The sequence below is a fragment of the Chiloscyllium punctatum genome, chromosome 10 (assembly GCF_047496795.1).
Source record: "Chiloscyllium punctatum isolate Juve2018m chromosome 10, sChiPun1.3, whole genome shotgun sequence".
Classification (NCBI taxonomy): Eukaryota; Metazoa; Chordata; class Chondrichthyes; order Orectolobiformes; family Hemiscylliidae; genus Chiloscyllium; species Chiloscyllium punctatum.
Window position 1 is genome coordinate 6,166,625 of NC_092748.1, and position 24,066 is coordinate 6,190,690.

The 24,066-nt window shown below is 38.3% G+C and overlaps 1 protein-coding gene across 11 annotated transcripts in view; it reads left to right on the forward strand.

Annotated features, from left to right (window-relative positions):
• Nucleotides 1–24,066, forward strand: part of hdac4 (histone deacetylase 4) — a 497,199-nt gene that overhangs the window by 228,619 nt on the left and 244,514 nt on the right. The window contains exon 1 of one of the 11 annotated variants that reach the window (XM_072578384.1): nt 21,058–21,138. The exons of the other annotated variants lie outside the window; for them this stretch is intronic. The gene's annotated coding sequence lies outside the window, so the exon portion shown is untranslated. Of the gene's footprint in view, nt 1–21,057; nt 21,139–24,066 lie in introns of those variants that run through there. 11 annotated transcript variants of the gene reach the window in all.

Consider the following 24,066-nt stretch of genomic DNA (forward strand, 5'->3'; position numbering starts at 1 on the left):
TATACTCATCCTACTGGCACTGATTTCCTGTTTCATGTAATTTTATGTTGGAATTACATTTAAAGATCTCTCAATGACTGTGCAGCTTTTCTGCTAGATTTAAAATAAAGTTGTTGCCCAGTCAGCAACAATCCCACAAATTGAGTTTTCACTGTTTGTACAAAATACTGTCTGAAGAAGGACTCAGCGCCTGCACTGCACTAAATCTTGTCTGTGACTTCTGTCTTCAGATACCCACCTCTGCCACCATGTTGCATTTCTGGTTATTCAGGCTAGCCAATTTCACAAATAGGAGAGATAATCTCAGTAGATTTGATTTATTTGAAGACTCTAACTTAAAAGACAAACCTACTCTAGGGAATCAACGACCATCACTCATGGCCACAGCTGTAAGTCCTATGCCATCAACTGGCTACTAATTTGTTTATATACTGTTTCCTTGATCATTTGTATATTCTAAGTGATATCACTAACTTATATGCTTGATTTTCAGATGCTAAGAAGAGGAATCTGACCAAAATTAAATCTCCAAATGTGCACATTTCTGTTCATTCGTCCAAAAATGCCAAACTTTTTTCTCATGGGATCCTTGGTATCACTAGCAAAACTACTATTTGTTTATTCCTAATTGCCCTTGATAAGCTGGTGTTGAGTAGCCTTTATAAATTGCTGCAATCTGTGATTTGGACATATTCACCATACTACTAAGGGAGTTTCAGGATTTTGATCCTCCAACAGTGAATAAATAGTGGTATATTTCCAAGTCAAACTACTATTTGATTTCAAGGAGAACTTGCAGAACTACCATGCACCTGTGTCTTGCTAAGCAGTAGAATTTGCAGGTTTGGAAGGATGGATTTTCATGTTGGGGACACAGGGAGGTGTGCTGAATATGCTGCTGTAGCTTTGGTTCAAGTGATAGTTTGCCCTACAGCTGAACTGAGGCAGCATGTAGGAAGAGTTCCGCAAGTAAAAGAAATTATGTATGAAACTTTACCTCTGGTATTCTGACTTTTGACTTGTGCAGAAAGCTACGGTGCAGCTGCTGTGATGATTTGACATAAGCAAGAATGGCGTTGCTAATGTTATTGAGATACTCAAGATGCAAACTGGAGCAGACTTGTAACCTTGCTGCTGGCACAGGAAGTTCTCAGGTTGACATGATCTTTGTTGTACTGAAACCATGAGCATCTTGCAGTCTTCCAAAAAGGACAGCATGAGCTCGGAAACTTCAAAGCTTTTGATTCGGACATACAGGGTTGAACATTGGCGATTTCTATTCTTACAAGTTTACTAGTAGTTTCTTTCCTAAACATGTTTATTAATAGTGACTCATGCTGAGGAACAGAATATTTCTAGTTTGCATCCATAAAACAATTTGTGAATAAATTTATTGATTTCCATTGAAATACTCAGTTATTTCTGATTTTCTGGATCTCCTTAAGTAAATTTATTCACTGTTGTTATGTAACTAAGTGGTCTTCAAAAACAAGATTCAAACTGGAATGACTTTTTCTCTCAAGAAAATAATGTAAGCTTTTACTGTCGTAATTCCTAACTTTGCTGTATTTGATGTTAAGTTTACTAAATGTGTATGGTGCTTTGATGAATGGATTTTCTGTTGTGGGGTGCCCTCTAGTGGAATCACAGAAGGCTGGCTCAAATTGGAACTTTTGGCTATGCCTTGCTGGTGTACAGTTATGTATACTTTCTAACAGTTTAAAAGAAACAGATGCAATCATACTGTTCAAAATTCCTAATTTTGTACTACATTTATGGATCTTCATCTAGTTTACCTTTAGAAATGTAAAATTATTTACATGCTGCAATTTTAGCAGGCAAAAATCCAAAGATCTGATTTTAACCTTGGGTTCTTTAAGCAGTGATACTTACATTGGAATCATTCTGATTTGTTCAAAGTCTGTTGAAACTGTTTTCCAACTTAAAATAATGTGCATAGTGTAACTAGGTTGTTTGGGGTGTGTTTCCTATTTTGCACAGTTCTGTTGCATTTCTGCAATGAAAGCAGGATGTGTTGTTGGCTATGCTTAGTCATAGGTTTCCTTATTGTATAATAAGTTGCAGCTAAAAAAGCAAACAGATTGGTACTTGTAAACATTGTGGTTGGCAGACGGGGCTTTTGTGGTTGTAAAGGTTATATTGAGTATCTCTAGCCTGCTGAAAATAATTTCTAATACTGTAACTTAATGTTGATAGCCAGTTAAAGCTGGTATCTACATGTCATTTTAAGTCAGTTGTTGCAGTGTTAAAAGGGAGAATTAACAGTAAATATAATCTTTCACCTTTACAAATGTTAGCCCATCTTTTTGCTCTGATGCTGCAAATTTAACACAAATGGAATTGGATTTCTCTTGAATTTCTTAAAGATTTTCCGTCCTTGCATTTAGAATTATCCACATGAATTAAATGCTGCTATTTCAGTAATCTTGTCCTTCTGACAAGGTGAGATGTTTTGGCAGCCTCTGAGTTTTAATAACTTAAGACACTGTAGATCCCAAAACACATCTATCTTGTCCTTTGAAAGTTTTAGATGCTACCTACAGCAATCACATCTCTCTTCCCCTACATAAGAGTATTTAAAACTTTGTTACAGTGGAATGTCTCATTCTTTGAGTGACTTTTTTAAAATTGCTGTCACAGTTCTTCATTCTGTGGCTGGAGTTTGAAATGTAACTAAAAACTCCATGGCAGCCACATTCAAAGTGATCTAAGATTTACTTCCTAATTCACTACTTGCTCTTAATTGGAAACCAAGTACACCCATTTATGGTTTTTGTGCATATAGAATTACAGGAAGCTAATACATTTACTATATAAACTCATCTAAAGGTCAATCTCATGCTAAAATCAACCATGTGACTTTTGACCTAAAAAACCCCCACAGATGTTATATATAAATGTTGACTCTAGTTTCTCAGGATCAAAGTTCATTGTGATTATTAATTACTTACTGGCAATTACAATGTTTCATTAATTTGAAAGGTACATGTGGGAATTTTAGATTTTCCATCTGTCAATTCAAGCTCCCAGCTAATTGACAAGACTAATACACACCACATGATACTATCACAATTGCTTTTGAGAAAGAATAACCTGTAGCAGCTCAGTTTAAACGAAAGTTGTAGCACTTTCCAAGGTAAGTAATTATGCAACAGCAATAGAAACTAACATTTTCGAAAAATAGTTGGAGACTAGAAGATATCCAATAAACTAGAAAAGCTACAGTAAAAATAAATGGGCCAGCAGAAGTAAACAGTGGTATCACCTTAAGATCATAAAATATATATGCAGAAATAAGCCTTTTGGCCCATCAAGCCATTCGATCATGACTGATATGTTTCTCAGCCTCATTGTCTTGCCTTCCCTCTACAGCCTTTGAACCCCTTAAGAGTCAAGAACCTAACTATCTTTTGTCTCAATGACTTTGCTTCTGTGGCAGTGAATTCCACAGATTAGCCACATCTGGCTGAAGGAATTCCTCTGAAGGGTTGTTCTCTTCCCTCTTAAGCTGTGCTCTTGGGTCCGAGTCTCTCCGATGAACAAGAACATTTTCTCCACATCCACCCTATCCAGGCCTCTCTGTATTCTGCAAATTTCAGTGAGAGTGCTCCACATCCTTCTAAACTCCATTGCATATAGTCCCAGAGTTCTTAACTGTTACTCAAATAACAAGCCCTTCCTTCATAGGTTTATTCTTGTTAACCTTCTGTGGACCCCCCTCCATGGCCAGCTCATCCTTCCTTAGATATGGGGCCCAAAACTGCTCACAATATTCCAAATGCTACCTGATCAGAGCTTTATGCAGCCTCAGCAGTACATCTTGGTCTTGTATTCTAGCCTTCACAAAGTAATGCTAACATGGCAGTTAGGAGGACAAGTGTCAATTGGACCTGCATATTAATCTTAGAAACCTGAACTGGGAGACCCAAGGTGTCTCTGCTTCAGATTTCAAAGCTTCACACCCAGCATTTAGAAAATAGTCTTTGCCTTTATTCTTCCTACCAAAGTATACAACATCACACTTGCCCACATTGTATTCTATCTGCCATTTCTTTGCCCACTCTTCAAGCTTGTCTAAGTCCTTCTGCAGTTTTCTCACTTCAACATTACTTGTCCCTCTAACATTGGGACATCTGCAAACTTAGCAACAATCCCCTCAGTTATTTTGTCCAGATTGTTAATGTATAATGTGAATAGTGGTGGTCTCAATACTGATCCCTGCAGAACTCCATTAGTCACTAGCTACCATCCCTTTATCACCACTGTCTTCTGTCAGTCAACCAGTCCTCTATTTATACCATTGCCTTGCCCTGAATACCATGAGCTCTTACCTTATTTTGTAGCCAACTGTGCAGCACCTTATCAAAAGCCTTCTGGAAATCTGAATTGATCATTTTCACTGGCTTTCCTTTGTATAACTTGGTTGTTACCTCTTCAAAGAATTCAACAGAATAGTTAGGCATGGTCTCCCCTTGACACAGCCATGCTGACACAACCCTATTTTACCAAGCACTACCAAATACTATGCAGTTACATCCCTCATAACATCAGTCTAAACTCTTACCAACAATCGAGTCAGGCTAGCTGACCTATAATTAGCCATCCTCTACCTTCCTCCCTTTTTAAACAGGGGTGATACATTAGCCCTTTTCCAATCCTCTGGGACCCTTCCTGACCCCAGTAATTCCTAAAAGATCATCATAATCTCCTCAACTATCTCGGGGATAAGAAAGAATTGACAATTGGGTAATGAGCGTTGGCAAAGTGGTAATATTACCATCTGACTCAGTGCCCAAAGAAAAGCAAAGCTAGAAGGTCATCCACAATTCAAGGCAAATGCTGAATGGTGCATCTGATCTGTAAAACCATATGACTCATTACTCCATCAGAAAACAAAATTCTCAACACGTACCTTAAACTCGGTGATAAAAGTCATCAAATTAAACATACAAAACCAAAAGTAAAATGCAGATTAGCTGGCCTGAACTTGGATGACAGATGAAACATGAATGAACTCAAACATGCCAGCAAATTAGACCATTACCAAGATGGGTTAAAATTATGTTCTTGTAAGGAAACTGGCCATGGGATGTATTCAGTTGTTTCATCTTGTGCGGCAGATAGCATGTAATTAAAATCAATGTTGATATTCAAATACAAAATTCTGCCTAAATAGAAAAGTGTTCTTTTCTCTGTGTTCATGAATAAATGAATGTGCTTGCAAAAATTGGGTCAGAGAAGTATGGAACTTGAGGGCAGGAGGACTGAGCAAAGAAACATTTTGCTTTTCTGGCGTATGTTCAGATCTCGCCTGTCAATAATGAAGTCCCGAATGGGAGATTAATTGATGCCAACATGGCAGATATTCCCCACGTGTTCATATAAGTTTTGTTCAGTTTTTGGATGTGTGCATAGCTAAACTTCAAGGATAGTATCTGAAAGAATGTTTGAACATTGAAAGTGAACATTTACTGAATGCAAAGAAAATCAAAACCCTCATTAGCAGCATGTGTTATTAGATTAAATGCATGGAATGACCTCAATCCCAACATGGTCAACAAAAAAAAAAGTCTAAAATGTGCAATACTGAATACACTTGCCGATAGCTAGAATAGTTATTGGCAGTTTCTGGATTAGTGGTGCTGGAAGAGCACAGCAGTTCAGGCAGCATCCAAGTAGCTTCGAAATCGACGTTTTGGCAAAAGCACTTCATCAGGAATAAAGGCAGTGAGCCTGAAGCATGGAGAGATAAGCTAGAGGAGGGTGGGGGTGGGGAGAAAGTGGCATAGAGTACAATGGGTGAGTGGGGGAGGGGATGAAGGTGATAGGTCAAGGAGGTTTCACGCTATGGTTGAAGAGCTTCAGGGCAGAGGAAATGACCTGGGAGTTGCAGTGGGAGAGGGACTCCCTGAGATTCTTGTAGAGAGAGGAGGAAAACTTCTTCAAGGCAAGCATCCTTGCAAGAGGATTCACAGTAGGGTCAAGTTTACGGGTACAGTCAATGGTGAAGAAGACAAGATCCATACAAAATAAAAGCTGCTGAATTATTTATGAAGAATTTCAATGTGATGTGTAGTATTTAATTCATTATCATATATCTACAGTTATATGCATCGTTTAGTGTTTTGATACGAATTCTTTATTATTGGTTGAATTTTCCATTACAATGGCTATTTTTGGACCCAAATCCAGCTTGAGTTTGAACTTGTCAAAAATATATTTGCATAAAATCTCAAAAAAATTAACTTTTACATGAAGATAAAAGATGATTAAGTCAAGGTGAGAATGTTTATTTGTGCTTATTTACGTTGTCTGAGAGATTAGTTGAAATGGGTAGGCTCACTTTTAAAAAGTACTTGGATGAGCATATGAAATGTCATAACATTCGAGGCTATGAGGGCCTGGTGTGGTAAAGTGGGTCTAATGTAGTTTTAGCAATACCAATATGATGAGTCAAAGGGCCTTCTGTGCGATTCAATGATTCGTAAAGTATGGAAATGCTGTCTGCATTATGTTGAATTTATTACTGGCAGAAAACATTAATGGCCTACATTATCTTAAATAGTTGAGTGATCAAGTCCTAATTTCTGTACCATTTAGAATAAGAACAGTGCCAAGTCCAATTCTAACTATTTCAACTAGTGTAGCTATAGGAACAGCACCATTGCAGAGCCTCGAAATACTTAAGGGAAAACCATTGCGTTCCCACCTAATTTCTCCCCAGTAGTTTCCTCTTGCCTCCATTTTGGAAATGCATTTACATGAAGCCGGAAATGGGGGAGAACAGATCAACCTCAATAACGCTAATCTCCATTGTCAATTAGACCAATCAATTAAATGTGAAAACATTGCCATTTGGATGAGGTTATAAAGGGCAGCTTCTGCCTTTGAGACTTTTGACACCCATATTTTCTCCAAGGAGGAAAATCCCTGTTATATACTATATGGCAGCTTGACTTTAGGTGATTTTGATAAACTAAAGCTTTGAAATGTGACATTGAAGAGGCCAGTATTTTCTATCCCCTCCACTGATGAGTAGATCTTCAGCATAAAGCTTTTATGATTCAAAGTTGATTGAAATAGCTTTAAAAGTTATGATTCAAAGCATTTATTTTAAGAATAAGTTCATCCAGAATTGAACATTTGGTCTAAGACCTTCAATTTATCAAAACAATTATTTCATGATTTTTAATTGTAATTTATTACAATAAGAGACAAATTTGCGTTTATACCATTAAAAGCTTTCTCTGAGAAGAACAACTGTTACCTTAGATGTGTACCTTAGAGGAACTGGTGGGCCTTGATGATTCAGGCTGCATACTCTGCCCATTATCTAATACAATGATAGAGAAGGTGAAAGAGTTGTGCTATATGGCGTAAATATAAGTAGAATCTTGGTGCTGATTTGTCAGGCTATTATATATGCAATATGTCATCATTTTTATTGCTTTATTGGTTAATGAGGACATGTTTACATATGCGGCTGATTGAATGGTAGTCTATTTCTTGAGTAAGGGTAACCAGATGTCACTGATGAGAAGGCCATTCTGGTGTGGAATGGTATGGTTGACAGATCCCTGTAGCCTCCCTGAAATGTCTTGTATCCCAACATGTGATAGGAAAATTTTAGAGTTGAATCATTGGATATGGTTGTTAAGTTGGCCTGCTTTTACATGAGATTTCTTGTGCTATTCACTGTTTTTGAAGTAGATTTGATGTTCCTCGAGTCTAATGTATAGCCTATGGCCACTTTGCACAGCAGGTTTGAGTTTGATAGACTTCATCTAAGACATTCAACTCTATTCTTCACGTACCCACAAGCAAAATAAAAAAAAACCTTATAATAAACTAGCAATTTACTGCATGTCACGCAATAATGGACTTGCATTACCAGGGTGAATTTAAACTCCACTGTCCGGGAAGAAACTCCACATATCTGAAAACATTGATGAAAGAAAGATATGACATACCTGTGGAGCATGCCAACTCTTGCACTGACTCAGAAGTAGGGACATTACTATTTTACCACAAAAGCCCAGAACTCCACCTTTGTACTTGTCTACATACATTTACCAACAATTCAATTTTATAAATGCTTAGGAATGATGCTATGGACAATGTAAATCAATTGCAGGCTGGTGTAAAACGCATCTAAGGCATTCATAATATCCATTCTTTCTCGTTCCCTCTCTCTCTATCTCGATCTCACTTTGTGGTATCAAATAGCAGTAATGTGACACTACTTTCTTCAGGAAAGTTCTCATCACTTCTCTCTGGGGTCAGATGGGACCTTGAAGTAACTTTGGGATTGTGAAACAAAAACTGGATTAAATTTACTAGAAATGTCAGCCAGAATATTTTAATGGTTTGAAAAATCTTGGAATAAAAATTTAGATGGATGACTTTATTTTTATGCACAGCCATAGCCAGCAAGAATATGCATGTATAATAATCCTTCCTGCAATGAAATCAACAAAATACATTCACTGTTATTTTGAATAACTGACCTTTGAGTACGTTTCCTGTCAATGCTTGATTTCATTTGTGACTTAAAATTCCACCCAAACATGAATATTAAATCTTCTTTACTACAGTTCTGATGTAATGACTTCCAAAAATCTACTCATGGTTTTGCTATTTATGTGAACACACCGCAGCATCCTTCATATAGAAGCAACTCTTTTTAGCAAGGTTTTTTTTATTGCTGTTGTGCAAGGATTATAATTGGTAATTGAGATCTCTACTTCAAAACATTGAGATATTGAATAACAACTTTTTAAAGTGTGCTGGATCATATGAGTATTTGTGGCTTAGTTACATTCATACTGCTTTCAGAGCAAATTGGCCCTGTGAACTAAGAAAGGTAGTTATGATATCACAAACCAATTCTGGATCTTTGAATGATCTGCGACATGTAAATTAGTGAATGAGTATAGTGCTTTTCAAAGTTTTGCAATTATTATCTGCGATAAATTTCTTTGGTGTGAAATTAAAATGAAACCTATTGCTTGTTGCATGTAAACAATAATAGTTTGCTATTATTTGCAAAGTAATTTGCCATGAGTCACAATCCATGTAAACATATTTGTGAAGGATACAGTCAGCAGTATAAAGTCATAGAGTATTACAGGATGGAAACAGATCCTTTGGTCCAACTTGTCCATGCCAATCAGGTCTCCCAAACTAAACTAGCCCCATTTGCCTTCTGCTTGCAAAGCTAAGAATATAATGTCCAACGTTAGATGTGGTCTCATAATTGGGCAAAATTGGACTGTCCTAAGAGTATTAAGAATTATACCAAAAACCAATTTAAGATCATCAGTCAGGCTCACAATATGGCTCACTTGCACTGGCTAGAAGCTACATTTATTCATATGTAGGGATATGTCCTATGTAGGAGAAAGGAATTTGACTAGGCATTGTGCCTTTTCAACTTAAAAGCTAGAATGGGCACTCTTCCATTGTGGTTTCCCTATAGCTTTACTCGACCAAGAGGCACTTGCCAGCCAATCAGCACTCTATTTCTTGGGCAGAACAAATTGTCTGCTTGTTATGAAATTTGGTATTCTTACATTTGTCCTGATTTGTGGAAGATGAAAAGCTTCGGTAACATGCTTCCTTTTTCAACAGCTCCATTCAGCAGACTGTAAAAAGTTATTTAAACAGCTTTGTAATTTATGATCTGGCACCAGAAAATGGCTCTGGAAGCAACCAAAGTAAGGAATTTAAAAATCTGGAAGGATTCAGTAATGTCTACCTCTATCAATTTGATTTGTGTGCAATTCTAGTCCCACAGTATGCGATTTACTTAATGTTTTTTTGCGATGTGGGGGTGGGGCAGTCATAAAGATGTGCAGCATGGAAACAGATCCTTCGGTCCAACTCGTCCAGGCCGACCAAATATCCTAACCTAATCTAGTCCACCTGCCAGCATCCGGCCCATATCCCTCCAAATCCTTCCTATTCATATACCCATCCAGATATCTTTTAAATGTTGCAATTGTACCAGTCTCCACCACATCCTCTGGCAGCTCATTCCATGCACGTACCACCCTCAGCATCAAAAAAGTTGCCTCTCAAGTCTCTCTTTTATCTTTCCACTCTCATTCTAAACCTATGCTGTCCAGTTCTGGACTCCCCCATCCCAGGAAAGAGATTTTGTCTACTTATCCTATCCATGTCCCTCATGATTTTATAAACCTTTTTAAGGTCACCCCTCAGCCTCCAAAGCTCCAGGGAAAACAGCCCCAGCCTATTCAACCTCTCCCAGTAGCTCAAATCCTCCAACCCTGGCAACATCCTTGTAAATGTTTTTTGAACTCTTTCAAGTTTCACAACATTCTTCCAATAGGAAGGAGGCCAGATTTGCATGCAATATTCCAAAAGTGGCCTAGCCAATGTCCTGTACAGCCACAACATGACCTCCCAACACCTGTACACAATTCTTCTTTATTGTATAAAATGTGAGTACCAGCATTGGTTCATAAAAGTATTTGTCCATTCAATGTTCTTCAAGGCTAGTGCTTCACAAAAGAATATTGTCTGTCATTGAAGGTATCTCAACAAATACAATGGCAGTCATTTTACGAGATAGAAAATGGGATGGGCTAATAAACATGTTTCAGAGGTAGCATTTTTTCCATGGAAGAGTGTATAAGTGTGAAGATTATACACCAGATATTCTTATAATTGCATCTCATTTAACTTCACCCCAATAAAATACTGAGACTGGTAATGACATAGTAATTAATGAAATGTAAAATGGTGCTTTACTATTTTTATTGGAATATAAAGCATTTTGAATTAAATTAGTTAAGTATTTTTTTAAAAAAATCCATGCAGTTTTGTAAACTGATTTGTTGGTGCCATTCATAAAAACCAAAAAGGGTCCATGCAAAATGATGAAACTTCTGAATCAAACTGAATTGAGCTATGAAACTGTCATCTGCTTTGTTAGATATTAATTGACTGTGAAATGTACAGTGAAACCACTTTAAAAAATGTTGTATAAATTTGTAAAATACTAAAGATTACTTGTTGCTAAGGAAGGTAGTAAGCTAGAGCAGGGAAATGCACTGTTGTATTACTACCTTGTGTTTATTTAAATATTGTATAAAGCATTGGGAATTTAATAGTAAATAATATGTTTGTTGACATCACGTCAGCTCAAGTCTCCTGATTGATTGACTTGTTTGCTTACTGTAACTTCTGTTACCTCAAGTGCTGATCAAATTTTCCCCATTAGTATTAGATATAGAATTATAGATATGTGCATATGTAGGGTGTTTTTCTGTTTTTGTGGAAATGTTGCAATTTGGTATCTTTCAAACCCGTTAAACAGTTTTTAGCTTCAGGCAGTCTCTGAGTACTGGTGCTTTCTTGCTTTGCAACACCAGCCTGTGTGCTTCATTTAGCTCAGCCCGATTTGAAAATTCATTTAGTTTTCCTTCCACCCACCCACCTACCTATCTGCTTGCTGTATGTTATTTAGGAGCAATGGCAGTTTATAGCAATTTGGATTCTGCAATGATAGTTTAGTTCTTTGACACACTGTTTACCTTCTGTGGCACAGTTAATTTGAATCAGCAGAGATGGTTCAAACAGTTGGTGGCAGAATCAAGAATTGTTATGGTCAGAACAATGGCCACTGTGCCTGCACCAGTCCTCCAATGAGCATTATGAATTAGTGCCATTCTCCTGCATTTTCCCCATACTCTTGCATATTGGTTTTATCCATTGACCTGGTAGGAGGCCAGTTAGCTCAGTTGGCTGTACAGGTGGTTGTGCAGAGTAATGCCAATTCCTGCACTGTTACCATAAGAACTCTGCTTCTCAATCTCTCCCCTGAAGTATGGTGACTCTCTGGTTTCATCATCACATTCCAGTCAGAGCGATCTACGCATTGATAGAATTATGGCAGCTTTACCTTTCACCTCGTCTCAGTTCTGTCACAAGATATGACACTGCAAGTAATATAGACAAAGTAAAGGCTTTGAGTATTTCTAAATAAAGTTATCAAGAATATTAATAATGTATGAATGTCAGCAACTGATTAAAGGTTTCTTAAAATTGTCAAAATTTCTTAAATATATCAAAAACTGACTGCATTGGGGATTATTTCATGGCCCAGATTAGCACACCTGATGAGGTGTTTGGGCCTGCAGGAAAGATGTTAGCTCTTATTGGGGTTTCCCTAAGGTCATGGAACATGACATGTAGTTAATCATTGATTATTTATTAAAGCAAATTCTCAAACTTGGTCTTGGAGTAAATAAATTGAATTAAGGCTATACAGTAATAGCTTGAACTTGATGCCATGTTGATTTCAGCATGATTAGAATTATTGCTAATTGTTGTGGTTCTGTTCGCCGAGCTGGGAATTTGTGTTGCAGACGTTTCGTCCCCTGTCTAGGTGACATCCTCAGTGCTTGGGAGCCTCCTGTGAAGCGCTTCTGTGCTGTTTCCTCCGGCATTTATAGTGATTTGTATCTGCCACTTCCGGTTGTCAGTTCCAGCTGTCGGCTGCAGTGGCCGATATATTGGGTCCAGATCGATGTGCTTATTGACTGAATCTGTGGATGAGTGCCATGCCTCTAGGAATTCCCTGGCTGTTCTATGTTTGGCTTGTCCTACAATAGTAGTGTTGTCCCAGTCGAACTCATTTTGCTTGTCATCTGAGTGTGTGGCTACTAAGGATGGCTGGTCATGTCGTTTCGTGGCTAGTTGGTGTTCATGGATGCGGATCATTAGCTGTTTGTCCTATGTAGTGTTTTGTGCAGTCCTTGCATGGGATTTTGTACATCAAAAACATTTCTGAACTGGCAGCCAGACTACTGCGACCACTAGGACTCATAACAGCACACAAACCAACAGCCACTCTCAGACAACAAATCACCAGGACAAAGGACCAGATACCCAGCATGAGCAAAACCAACATAGTGTACAAAATCCCATGCAAGGACTGCACAAAACACTACATAGGACAAACAGGAAGACAGCTAATGATCTGCATCCATGAACATCAACTAGCCACGAAACAACATGACCAGCTATCCTTAGCCACACACTCAGATGACAAGCAACATGAGTTCGACTGGGACAACACTACTATTGTTGGACAAGCCAAACAGAGAACAGCCAGGAAATTCCTAGAGGCATGGCACTCATCCACAGATTCTATCAACAAACACGTCGACCTGGACCCAATATACCGGCCACTGCAGCAGACAGCTGGAACTGACAACCGGAAGCGGCAGATTCAAACCACTATAAATGCTGGAGAAAAGATCACAGAAGCGCTTCACAGGACGCTCCCAAGCACTGAGGATGTCACCTAGACAGGGGATGAAACGTCTGCAACACAAATTCCCAGCTCGGCGAACAGAACCACAACAATGAGCCCCGAGCTACAAATCTTCTCCCAAATTATTGCTAATTGCTATTCTGGCACTGGTTGAACGCTATGCACTGTACTGTTTCAAAAAAAGTAAAATTATGTTTTGCTTTCTGAATTGATTTGTGATTTGTACATGGGAACATTAGTGACGTCTATTTTTTGTGAGAGAGAGGCTGGCCGTGAAAGTTGGGTTATCTCACTTCTCAAGCCTGATGTCTTTATACAGTTTAGAAAAAGATTAAACCTGTTTTAAGTTATTTTGAATAAAACCATGCAAAGTTGGCATTTGTGTGCATTTGCAATATTTTGCTCATAGGCAGCCACAGTCAGATCATTAGAGGGTGGGGAATTTTCCGGGGTTATTTTGATTAAGCAGAGATGTGTTTTTTTTCATTGGTTAAGTAGTGCACCAGTCTCACCTCTTGTTAAAGGCCTAAAATTGCAGTTAAAATGTGGGAATGTTTCAGTTCATTAAGATGTTTTTGTAACTCACTTGAATAGATTGGTTAGTGTTGTATCTAAATGTCTGTACTGATTGCATAACTCAGATTACTTTCAGAACAAGCCTTGGTTTGAGGTTGCATCAATCTATTTAGTACGTTATTGTAAGATGGAGAATACCGGTAAGCGGTGAGAAGTCCTGATACTCCAGTCGAATATTGTGGTATGGCAGCAATTGAACATAAATCAAATGACTTGATTGAAGGAGCCTCTATCTGTTAGAGTAATTGGAAATGTAAGTATTTTATAGATTAAGAATTGTGTCATCAGTAATTAGGCTTATTTCAAGTGAATTTTGATCTCTTTATTTCGTTGTGATAAGAAAGGTCCAATTTCACTGATTAAAGAGAAAGGCTTTCGTGGGATATGCCTAATTTCATAGAACCAGGACATCTTGCACACCTTAATTTGAAAATGTGGGGAAGTGTGCTCACATCTTTTTTTTTTACCCAACATGGTGGTTAATTTCTGTGGATCTCAAGATGAATAATGTCCCCGGGGATTAAAATAATATTTTGCATGAAATTAAGGGTATATTATTCCTATCGTGCAGAATGAAGAACTTCCTACCTGTGTATCAAAAATGTGCCTTCGATGATCAGAAAAATCAATAACTGAGTTTTGTTTTGGCGTCAATAATTTATGGACAATGTGTCTCAGCTTATACTTTGCTCTTCCCAAAGCTTCTGGATCTACCTGTCCACTACTGGGCTCTGGACTTTGGGACTGCTTAATAGCAGACGAGTCAGCTGAGATCAGCTGTCTACTCGTGGACTTCATCCAGCTACAGCCACATTTATGTTTTAAGATGTTTTAATCTTGTTTCTTCCCTGTCTTCAGTTTATGACTACTATGTCTATCACCTCATTTCTGGCATGCCGATGTAACCCAGTCCTTTAACTGTACACCACAGTTTTTACTCAACTTCCAAATCTCCCCTTTGCTCCAGTTCTCACCTATGCTTGAAACACTACCAACCACTCTATTGAAGAAGTTTTCCTCCTCTCTCTACAAGAATCTCAGGGAGTCCCTCTCCCACTGCAACTCTATACTACTTTCTCCCCACCCCCACCCTCCTCTCACTTATCTCTCCACCCTTCAGGCTCTCTGCCTGTATTCCTGATGAAGGGCTTTTGCCCGAAACGTCGATTTTACTGCTCCTCGGATGCTGTCGGAACTGCTGTGCTTTTCCAGCACCACTCTAATCTATACTCCTCATTCTGCTGCCTCCATCTCCCCAGCTGCCCCAAAGTCATCCAAACAAGGTAATGTCCTTGCTTAGCTCATCATTGTTTCAAATAGTAAGCCTGACTGTCAAACACAACATCTTTTCTGATCCAAGGACACCATCTCTCGAATGCCCATGAATTAACAGTGACAATTCCACTTGGCATTCCTCTTTAGAATGTCTGATCATCGGCATTCTTAACGTGGATGATCAAATTGGACAATCTTGGCTTTATAAATTGACTTCTTGATGGCAACCAGTACTTCTCAAACTTCTTCCCCACTGTTACCTCATCTTAACATTTAAGAATTAATGTGGGTGGTGAGAAGGGTGCAGGTAGAGAATTGTTGAGCTGGTGGAAGTGATTTTGTCCAAAATTAATTTGAAGACTGTGGGGTTTTGGAGCTAAGAATCTCACATGCAATGTAATCAAGCTTTTTGCCAATCCCACCAGAACCTCTGTTTAACAGTAATCATTAATGACATTCCTGATGAAGGACTTATGCCGAAACAACAACTCTCCTGCTTCTCCATTGCTGACTGATCTGCTGTGCTTTTTCCAGTGCCACACTTTTTGTCTCTGACTCTCCAGCATCTGCAGGCCTCACTTTCTCCTAATAATAATTAATGCCACAGGTTGGGAACCCTGACCTGTTCCTTAAAAGAAGTCTCCATATCTTGGTACTGCTTTTTACCAAGTACACTGTAGTAACTTAACCTCATCTTCCCATATCCTTACTCTTCCCTATTTCTGAAGCCACTGTCTGCATCCTTCAATTTCTGATGTCTCGCATATTGCAATTTTAATTGGTGCATTAAGGATTGCCAGCATTTCAGCGATGAAGACCTCTCACTTTGGATTTCCTACCAGAAATTGCTCTGGTCCCTCAAGTCCATGTGATATCATTTTGAGTGTGCTTGATGCAAAAGTGATGTTGTCAACCCTCGCAAGATCAGGCACCATTTTAACAAAAGCTCTCAAACTTTGACTGTCTTCACAAAGATAAACAATTTTTTCATAATCATCTATCAAGCTAACCTTAATCTTTGAGCAACCAACTGTCGCCAGAAAAGCTGGATTCTTCAGTTTCTGTCTTTTTCTTTAACAACAGGTGTGAGGAGTTTGTGGATGTTTTTTTTAAATAGTAACCATGGTTGCTATTTCACCTTCTTGCCATCTTGCCCAATTAGCAAGCTTGGCAAAACCCTGACTCTCTCTAGCTTTCACTATTTTTCATCATTTTGCCCCTGTGGTGGTGAAGTGGCAATATCACAGGACAAGTAATCCACAACTCCAGATAAATGTTCTGGGACTGTGGGAAATGATAATTTGAATTTAGTAAAAATAATCTGGATAGTAATAGGTTAGCCAAAAGCAAACACTGTCAATTGCCATTAAAACCTATCAGGTTCATTTTAGGGAAGGAAATTTGCCATCCTTGTCTTGTCTGGCCTACATGCGACTCCTGACTCACAGAAATGTGTTTGGCTCATAACTAAGGGATGTTGACCTAGTCAGTGATGCCCATGTTTAATGAACTAAACTTTTAAAAATTCACCTCTTTCAAGCTCATAGGATATTTTTTGACATTAATTATAATAAAAGTTCAGTTTCCTACGCTAGCTGTGAGCCTACATCCTATAAGAATCAGTTTACAGGTTCAGATGGCATTTTTTCCTTCCTATTAATAGACCTGGATTCAGTCCAGTTTGAACAGGTAGATACACTGTGCTTATTTTGTACATCTAAACCAAGTTACTTTTGCTTGGTTGCTTGTTTTCATATATTCAAATCCTCAGATACTGGTTCACCAAATATACAGATGAACCTCTTATAAAATAATTATCCAGTTTATCGCACCTTGTTGATATTTGCTGAGTGAAGAGAAAGAAGAAATGTTTTAAGTTAGAGCATAGAATGCTTTTGTTCCAAGGAACAGTATTTTCAGAAACCATTGCATCAGGAAAAGTGGATAACTATATGCTGAAGGCAAAACACTGTAAGAAGACAGCAGCAAAATTTTAGAATTGTGTTGGATTGTCCAAACTAAATGCTGAAGTAGACACGAGAGTTAAATGACACTGTAAAGTTCAATGTTTTTGTCTATTTTGTTGTATCTAAGATTTTTATATGGTTTGCCAGTCAATTGTAATCAGTATTTAAAAACATAATTGTCAGCTGTAGCACGTGCACTTAAGAAATATGAGCTGTGGCCTTTTTGTCTTCCTATCCATGTATTTTATACAAAGCCTATCATCAGGAGTTTGATCTTCATCTAGCAGTTGTATGGAATATGTTCATTTTATATGTACTATGCTTAAAAAGAGAGTTTGCAGCATTTTAGTATCTCTTGACCTTTGATTAATCGCCCCACCCATGTAGTAATGTAGAAATGTGCAAATTCTGCATTTTTCTAATGTGGAGTGTGATGCAGTAATTTCTCATTTAAAAGTTGTAGTTTTCATTCCTGAGACTCATAACCTTAAGGGGAATGACTTTAAGGGGAATGACTTTAAGGGGTGGGTTTTTTACCCAGAGAGTGGTAGGGGCATGGAATGCGCTGCCCGTGGGAGTGGTAGAGTCAGAATCATTGGCGACCTTTTAAGCGGCATTTGGATGGGTGCTTAATCTAGGTTAGAAGTTCGGCACAACATCGTGGGCCGAAGGGCCTGTTCTGTACTGTATTGTTCTCTGTTCTATGCTGTATTGTTCTATGTTCTATGTTCTATATCTTCCCATTAAAGGCTGTAGTTAGTTTTGTCAGGCCTTTCTCACTAGAAAAACTACATTAAAACACTATGTTCCTTAAGATTTCAGCGAAGTATTTTAACTTATGTTGGTTAATGGAATTACTTTTAAAATTGAATTGAAAAATATAAAGAAATACTGTAACTTTCTACTTGCAATATCTCCCACTCATTGACCAATCCTGCTTACTGCCAATCATGTTTCCTGATCCTCCTCCTCATTATCCTACTGTCTGACACTTCAGATCACTGTAAACCTTTCCATCCACTGACAACCCTTGCACCCTAATCCGTCTATTGTTGCCAACCCTAAAACAAGGCTGTCCAGCTCCCTAATGCACATTCTTCCTGCTCACCCTTTGACCTGCAGCCTTTACCTCACTTATCCTCTGCCAGGCCTGACTTAACTTCACACCATTCCTTCTTTTGCCAGACCTCCCATTGGCTGACTATCCTACTTGTTTTTTTCCACTCTGAACCCTCACTATGAGTGAATACCCTGGAAGTGAGCAGTGAGAAGCAGGAGCAACAGCTTTAGCTTATAGCCAGGGATCAGCATCAGGAGCAGTGAGCAGGAGAATTAAAAAATAAAATTGGAAATTTGACACTGTTCAGACTCAATTTTACAAGCCCAGAGCTTCTGTTCAGATCTGGACCATGTTTTTTTTCATTCATTTTGTAGAACGCGGGCGTCACTGGCTGAGCCAGCATTTATTGCCCATTCCTAGTTGCCCTTGAGAAGGTGGTGGTGAGCTGCTGCCTTGAACCGCTGCAGTCCACCTGCTGTAGGTTGACCCATAAAGCTATTAGGGTGGGAATTCCAGGATTTTGATCCAGTGATAGAAAAGGGACGGCAATATATTTACAGGTCAGGATGGTGAGTGACTTGGAGGGGAACTTGAAAGTGATGGTGTTTCCATATAGCTGCTTTCCTTGTCCTTCTAGATGGAAGTGATTGTGGTTTGGAAGGTCCCATCTGAGGTTCTTTGGTGAATTTCTGCAGTACATCTTGTTGGTAGTGCGCACTGTTGATACTGACCGTTGGTGGTGGAGGGATGCTTGTTGATGTAGTACCAATCAAGCAGGCTGCTTTGTCCTGGATGGTATCAAGCTTCTTGAGCATTGCTGGGTCTGCACTCATCCAGGCAAGCGAGAAGTATTCCATCACACTACTGACTTGTGCCTTGTAGATTGTGGACAGAGTTTGGAAAGTCACGAGGTGAGTTACTCGCAACAGTATTCCTAGCTTTTGACATGCTCTTGTAGCCACTGTGTTTATGTGGTGAGTCCACTTGCGTTTCTAGTCAATATGACCCCCAGGATGTTGATAACGGGAGATTTAGTGATGGTAAAACCGTTGAATGCCATGGGGTGGTGTTGAGATTGTCTCTTATTCATGATGGTCATAGCCTGACATTTGTATGGCACAAATGTTATTTGCCACTTGTCAGCCCAAGCCTGGATATTGTCCAGATCCTGTTGCATTTGAACATTGACTTCTTCAGTATCTGAGGAGTCACGAATCGTGCTGAACATTCTGCAGTCATTGGCAAACATCTGCACTTCTGTCCTTATATTGGAGTGAAGGTCATTGATGAAGAAGCTGAAGGTGGTTGGACCAAGGACATTACTCTGAGGATCTCCTGCAGAGATGTCCTGGAACTGGGATGACTGACCTTCAACAACCACGACCATCTTCTTACGTGTCAGCTTTGACTCCAATCACCAGAGAGTTTGCCCCCTGATGCCCATTGATTCCAGTTTTGCTTGGGTTACTTGATACCACACTCGGTCAACTGCAGCCTTGATGTTGAGGGCTGCCACTCTCACCTCACCTCTGGAATTCAGCTCTTTTGTCCATGTTTGGACCAAGGCTGTAATGATGTCAGGAGCTGAGTGGCCCTGCCAGAACCCAAACTGGGCATCACTGAGCAGGTTATTGCTGATTTGGGGATGCAAGTTCAGGAGAGGGGAACAGAGAGGATGAGGTTTGGACCGCTTGTGCATCACAGAAGTAGGAAAGATCATAAGTTTGAGGGTCAACATCAGTTGGGTGGGTTAGTGAGCGGGAGAGGTTATTCCAAAATGAAGTTGATCAGGTCTCACAGCCCTGCATCAGACTCACTGGAATGTTTTTTTAATTACCTAATGCTAAACATGAATACATGTCTCATTAACTGATGTTAAAGTGAAGCAATTGAATAGAGCAAATGTGGACCTTGCTGTTGTACACATAGAGCAATGTCATGTTTGGTTCAGGTAATTTTATATAAATGAGTAATTTTATACTTCAGCTTGAGACCAGTTAAAGAGTTTGTTTCCTTTGCTATAATTCTAGAGGGAGTTTTGTTTGGTTGGTTTTATCAATAACATTGCAGCACTTTGATTTGTTTGTTTTATTTGGAAAGCTATAAAAGCTGCATTTACTTTTGGAGTAAATTTAAGAAATGCATTGAAGCATCACAATTCCTAAGCATCAATATACTAGGAAACACACATTTGCTCAATTACATCCATTTGTTTCAGAAGGTTTTAAAATGCTATATTGCAAATTATTTGAAATTTTTGTCTTTTGGAAAATTGCACTTTATCATTTACCTTAAATTGTAGTAAATTTAAAACCAAGACTTTTTCTGTCCTTAAAGTCTGTTACTCAGTGTTATTTATGCAAATCAAAATATCTTTTTTCAAGCACTAAGATTTGATTGGGCCGTATTATAGAAGTGTTAACCAGTGGGTGGCTAGATTTAATGATGTTGGCAAAGCTATAGTAGGGTACGGCTGCTCTGGGACTAGATATATTCACCGAGTTTCCAGGAAATGGGCGACTGTGCAGTAAGTGCTCAGTATGCTTGGGAGAGTGTTCTGATGTCATCATCACTAAAGAAGCAAATAACACAGGCCAAAGCTGGCTTGTTCTGACTGAAACTTAATTTCTTTCTCATTAACAATTACCTCAAGTTTCGAACTGCAGTAAATGGGTAAGGTAACCATGGGTACAGTCTGCCTCATACACTGAATGAGTGATTTGTCTCGGCTTGTATTAGCTAGGAGAGAATTTTAACTATTGTACAAAGGGAAAGCTGAAGAAACCATTTGCAGCTTGGAGACATCAGATGTTAGCAGGGAGCGTCCTGGATTACAGCCTCATTTTCTGTTCTTTGCTGCAGTGCAATGTTGCTCAGTGTAGCTTCCCGAGGATATCACTTTACAGTATGAAGTTATGGTCATTGATGTTTTGATGGTAAGAGAGGACTGGCCTATTCATTTCCAATACCATTTTCCCCCTTCTATCGAGCTGCTAGGCAACAACAAAAAATAGATTAATCATTAGATTAACTGGCTTAATACGGAAGCTGCAGGCTGTTTAGTTCCGTGGGTTTTGAGTAAAATATTTCATAGTTAAACAATTTCTTTTGATGATTATTTTAGAAAATAATAATATCTTATCTAAGAATTTAAAGCACTGTTTTTTTTCTACTGTGCTTTCTTTGTAAAAAAAAATGGAAATGTGTTATAATTTTATTTCTCTGTTTGGGGTAAGGGTTCACAGATATTTGCAAGTCCATTTTAAAAAATTTTATCTCTGATTATTGTCTGTTTTGTGTGGGTGTCGCAGTCAGGTGCTGCAAGAGCTGTAGGAAGAACCTGTAGCTAAAAATAACCCTGAGCTCATTCCGAGGCAGTTATTGACATTTATTGCAACGTAGACTTTACTTTAACACACCAAAATTGTTGCTGTTCCTTTTCATTTTCTTGTTAAGCAGTTGGAAGGACCTTAAGGCAACAATGTAAAAATACTAAATATGCACAGACTGGAATGAGGTAGAAATATTGTCATTTCTCTGGATCATGTATTTCATGTAATGGTCAATGTTTTCATTGGGTGTTTAAAATTCTGAGAGTAAAGTTTGCACTTCAATCTCAACATTTCTTTGTATGGAAGTTTTGCTCTGTGTGTCAGATTTAAATAACCACCACCTGTACCTCTTGTCCATTTGACCGAACAGGAGTTTTAGTCACCTTACCATGCCTTACTTGTTTAAATGAATTGATTAAATAATCATCATTTGAATACCTAGTTAGGTGTATCAATGTGAAATTTGAATTGTGGAATTGTGCTGAAATGCTGATAAATGTCTGCATGTGCTTCATTATATGTATCTCTCGGATTTGACCTCTTTAGTTAAGTTGACAATTTGACCATTCATGCAAAAGTGTAACTTGCTTAGTTTCTGATTTTGTTAATGATTGGTTTTCCTTGTGTCAAACCAACAAAAATCTCACTGTAATTGGAGTATTCATATAAATGTATGGTTTTATGCTCTGGAATACTGATAAATTAAATGATTCAGTGTTGGGAAGGAGAGAAATGCTCTACCTCAACTCTATTAAATAATAAGAAGACAACAGGATTGCACTAGAATTTGAGGTAGAATTTTCTGAGCTCTAGTAGATCATTCTTCAGCAGCAAGATACTTCGCTATTTATGTGCATAGTTTTAATCGCTTGGTGACTGCTACAGATTTGTGTACTACTTACTCCATAGATTTTTGCTAATGGTCAGAAAGGTAGTGCACGGCTGCTAAGTCTGTGCATATTCTGTTTTTCTGCCTTCTTCTTCTTCTTTAGTTTTATTTTCTCTTCAAGATGGTGACTTTTCGGAATCAACAGATCCCATCCATTCTAAACTTGTCTTTTTTTGGTAGCAATCACTGGAAATCAATTCCCAGCATCAAGAAACTAAACTGATTTTTCTTACCTCAGTTGAGGTGGCCTTTCTGTACCTCCAGCTGAGAGCAGCTTAGTTAAAAACACAGACCAGTAAACTAAATCACTGCAAATGTTGTTACCTTTATGGCTCAGTAACAAATTAATGCAGTGCATCAAGGAGCATTATGTCCTGTCAACAAATATTCCAACTTTGCTTAGCATATGAAAGTAGAAGGCATAACCATAAGGATTATTGCTATCAGATTCAGGAAGATCTAGCATCATTGGTGACCAAAGCAACAAATGACTGATGTAATTTAAGGTTGTTAGTGTATCTCATTAAAACAAGAACATGAATTAAAAGAAGGATTTTGTACTGAATAGAGCATTTCTAACATTTTGCATACTGATAGCAAAAACGCTTTCGTGTTAATGCAGTTACATTCATAAACCTGCACTCCAGTTCTTGGAAGAGTTAAAAGGTAAACAAGGCAGTGAATTCTAATGTCACTGGGGCATAATAAAAATTAAAAGACTGCACGTTGCCAAGCAATTTACTGAGCAGTTTCTATTTTGATTATTGTTCACATGTACAATTTCCTTGATAGTGTACAGGCAAAGTACAGACATAATACTGGGAATTGGTAATTTAGGAAAATTATTTTCTTCAGAGACTTCAGTAATACCTTTAAGTTGGCCAAAGAAATGATTGTGCAGTGTTGAGATTAGGAGGATAAACATGAATCAGATAGAACAGTTTTCTTGAAGGGCCACTAACTTGTGGAACATCTTGTTTGCTAATCTTTGAAATGTGTAGCATAAATCAGTTCAAGAGGTAATTAGATGCATCTCGAGAGAGAAAAGTTTGAAACATATGGTTAGGTTGCTGAGTAGGGTTGGACGATTAAAGAGGTAGTTGATTTGTTGAGGCTTAATAGCTTATTCGTATCCCTATCAAGGGTTTTATGATTCTTGCATTGAAAGTTCTACAGATCCAGAAGTAACCACATAATTTGTCTTGTTTAATTAATGTTTCCTCATTCTCCACATAATGTTATTTTTAACTGTATTTTTGTCTTTGTGTTTCTATTCACTCTCTTTGGTAAAAAATGGGCAGTTTGTTTTTTTTCTGTGAGCTGATTTTAAAAAAAAATTAGGTTGGAATCACTAATGGGGTTTGAGTGGTTCCTTTGCTTTCTGTGAAATTGAGGAGTGAAAGGGGTGTGACCAGTATGAATCTAGTTCATCAGCCCAAGTTGCAGGATAAACCAGTTGTAGTTTATGATTAATTGATTCATGGACTTGACCTCGATTATAAATCAAGGCTATAAAGAGGCAAGATTTTTCCTTCCTGACCATGTTGTCTTGGTATACTACTGAAAAACAAGAATAAAGCAGCCTTTACACATGTAAAGAGCTGAAACTCCTGCCACCCTTCCTTCTGGTATTGGAAACAGTG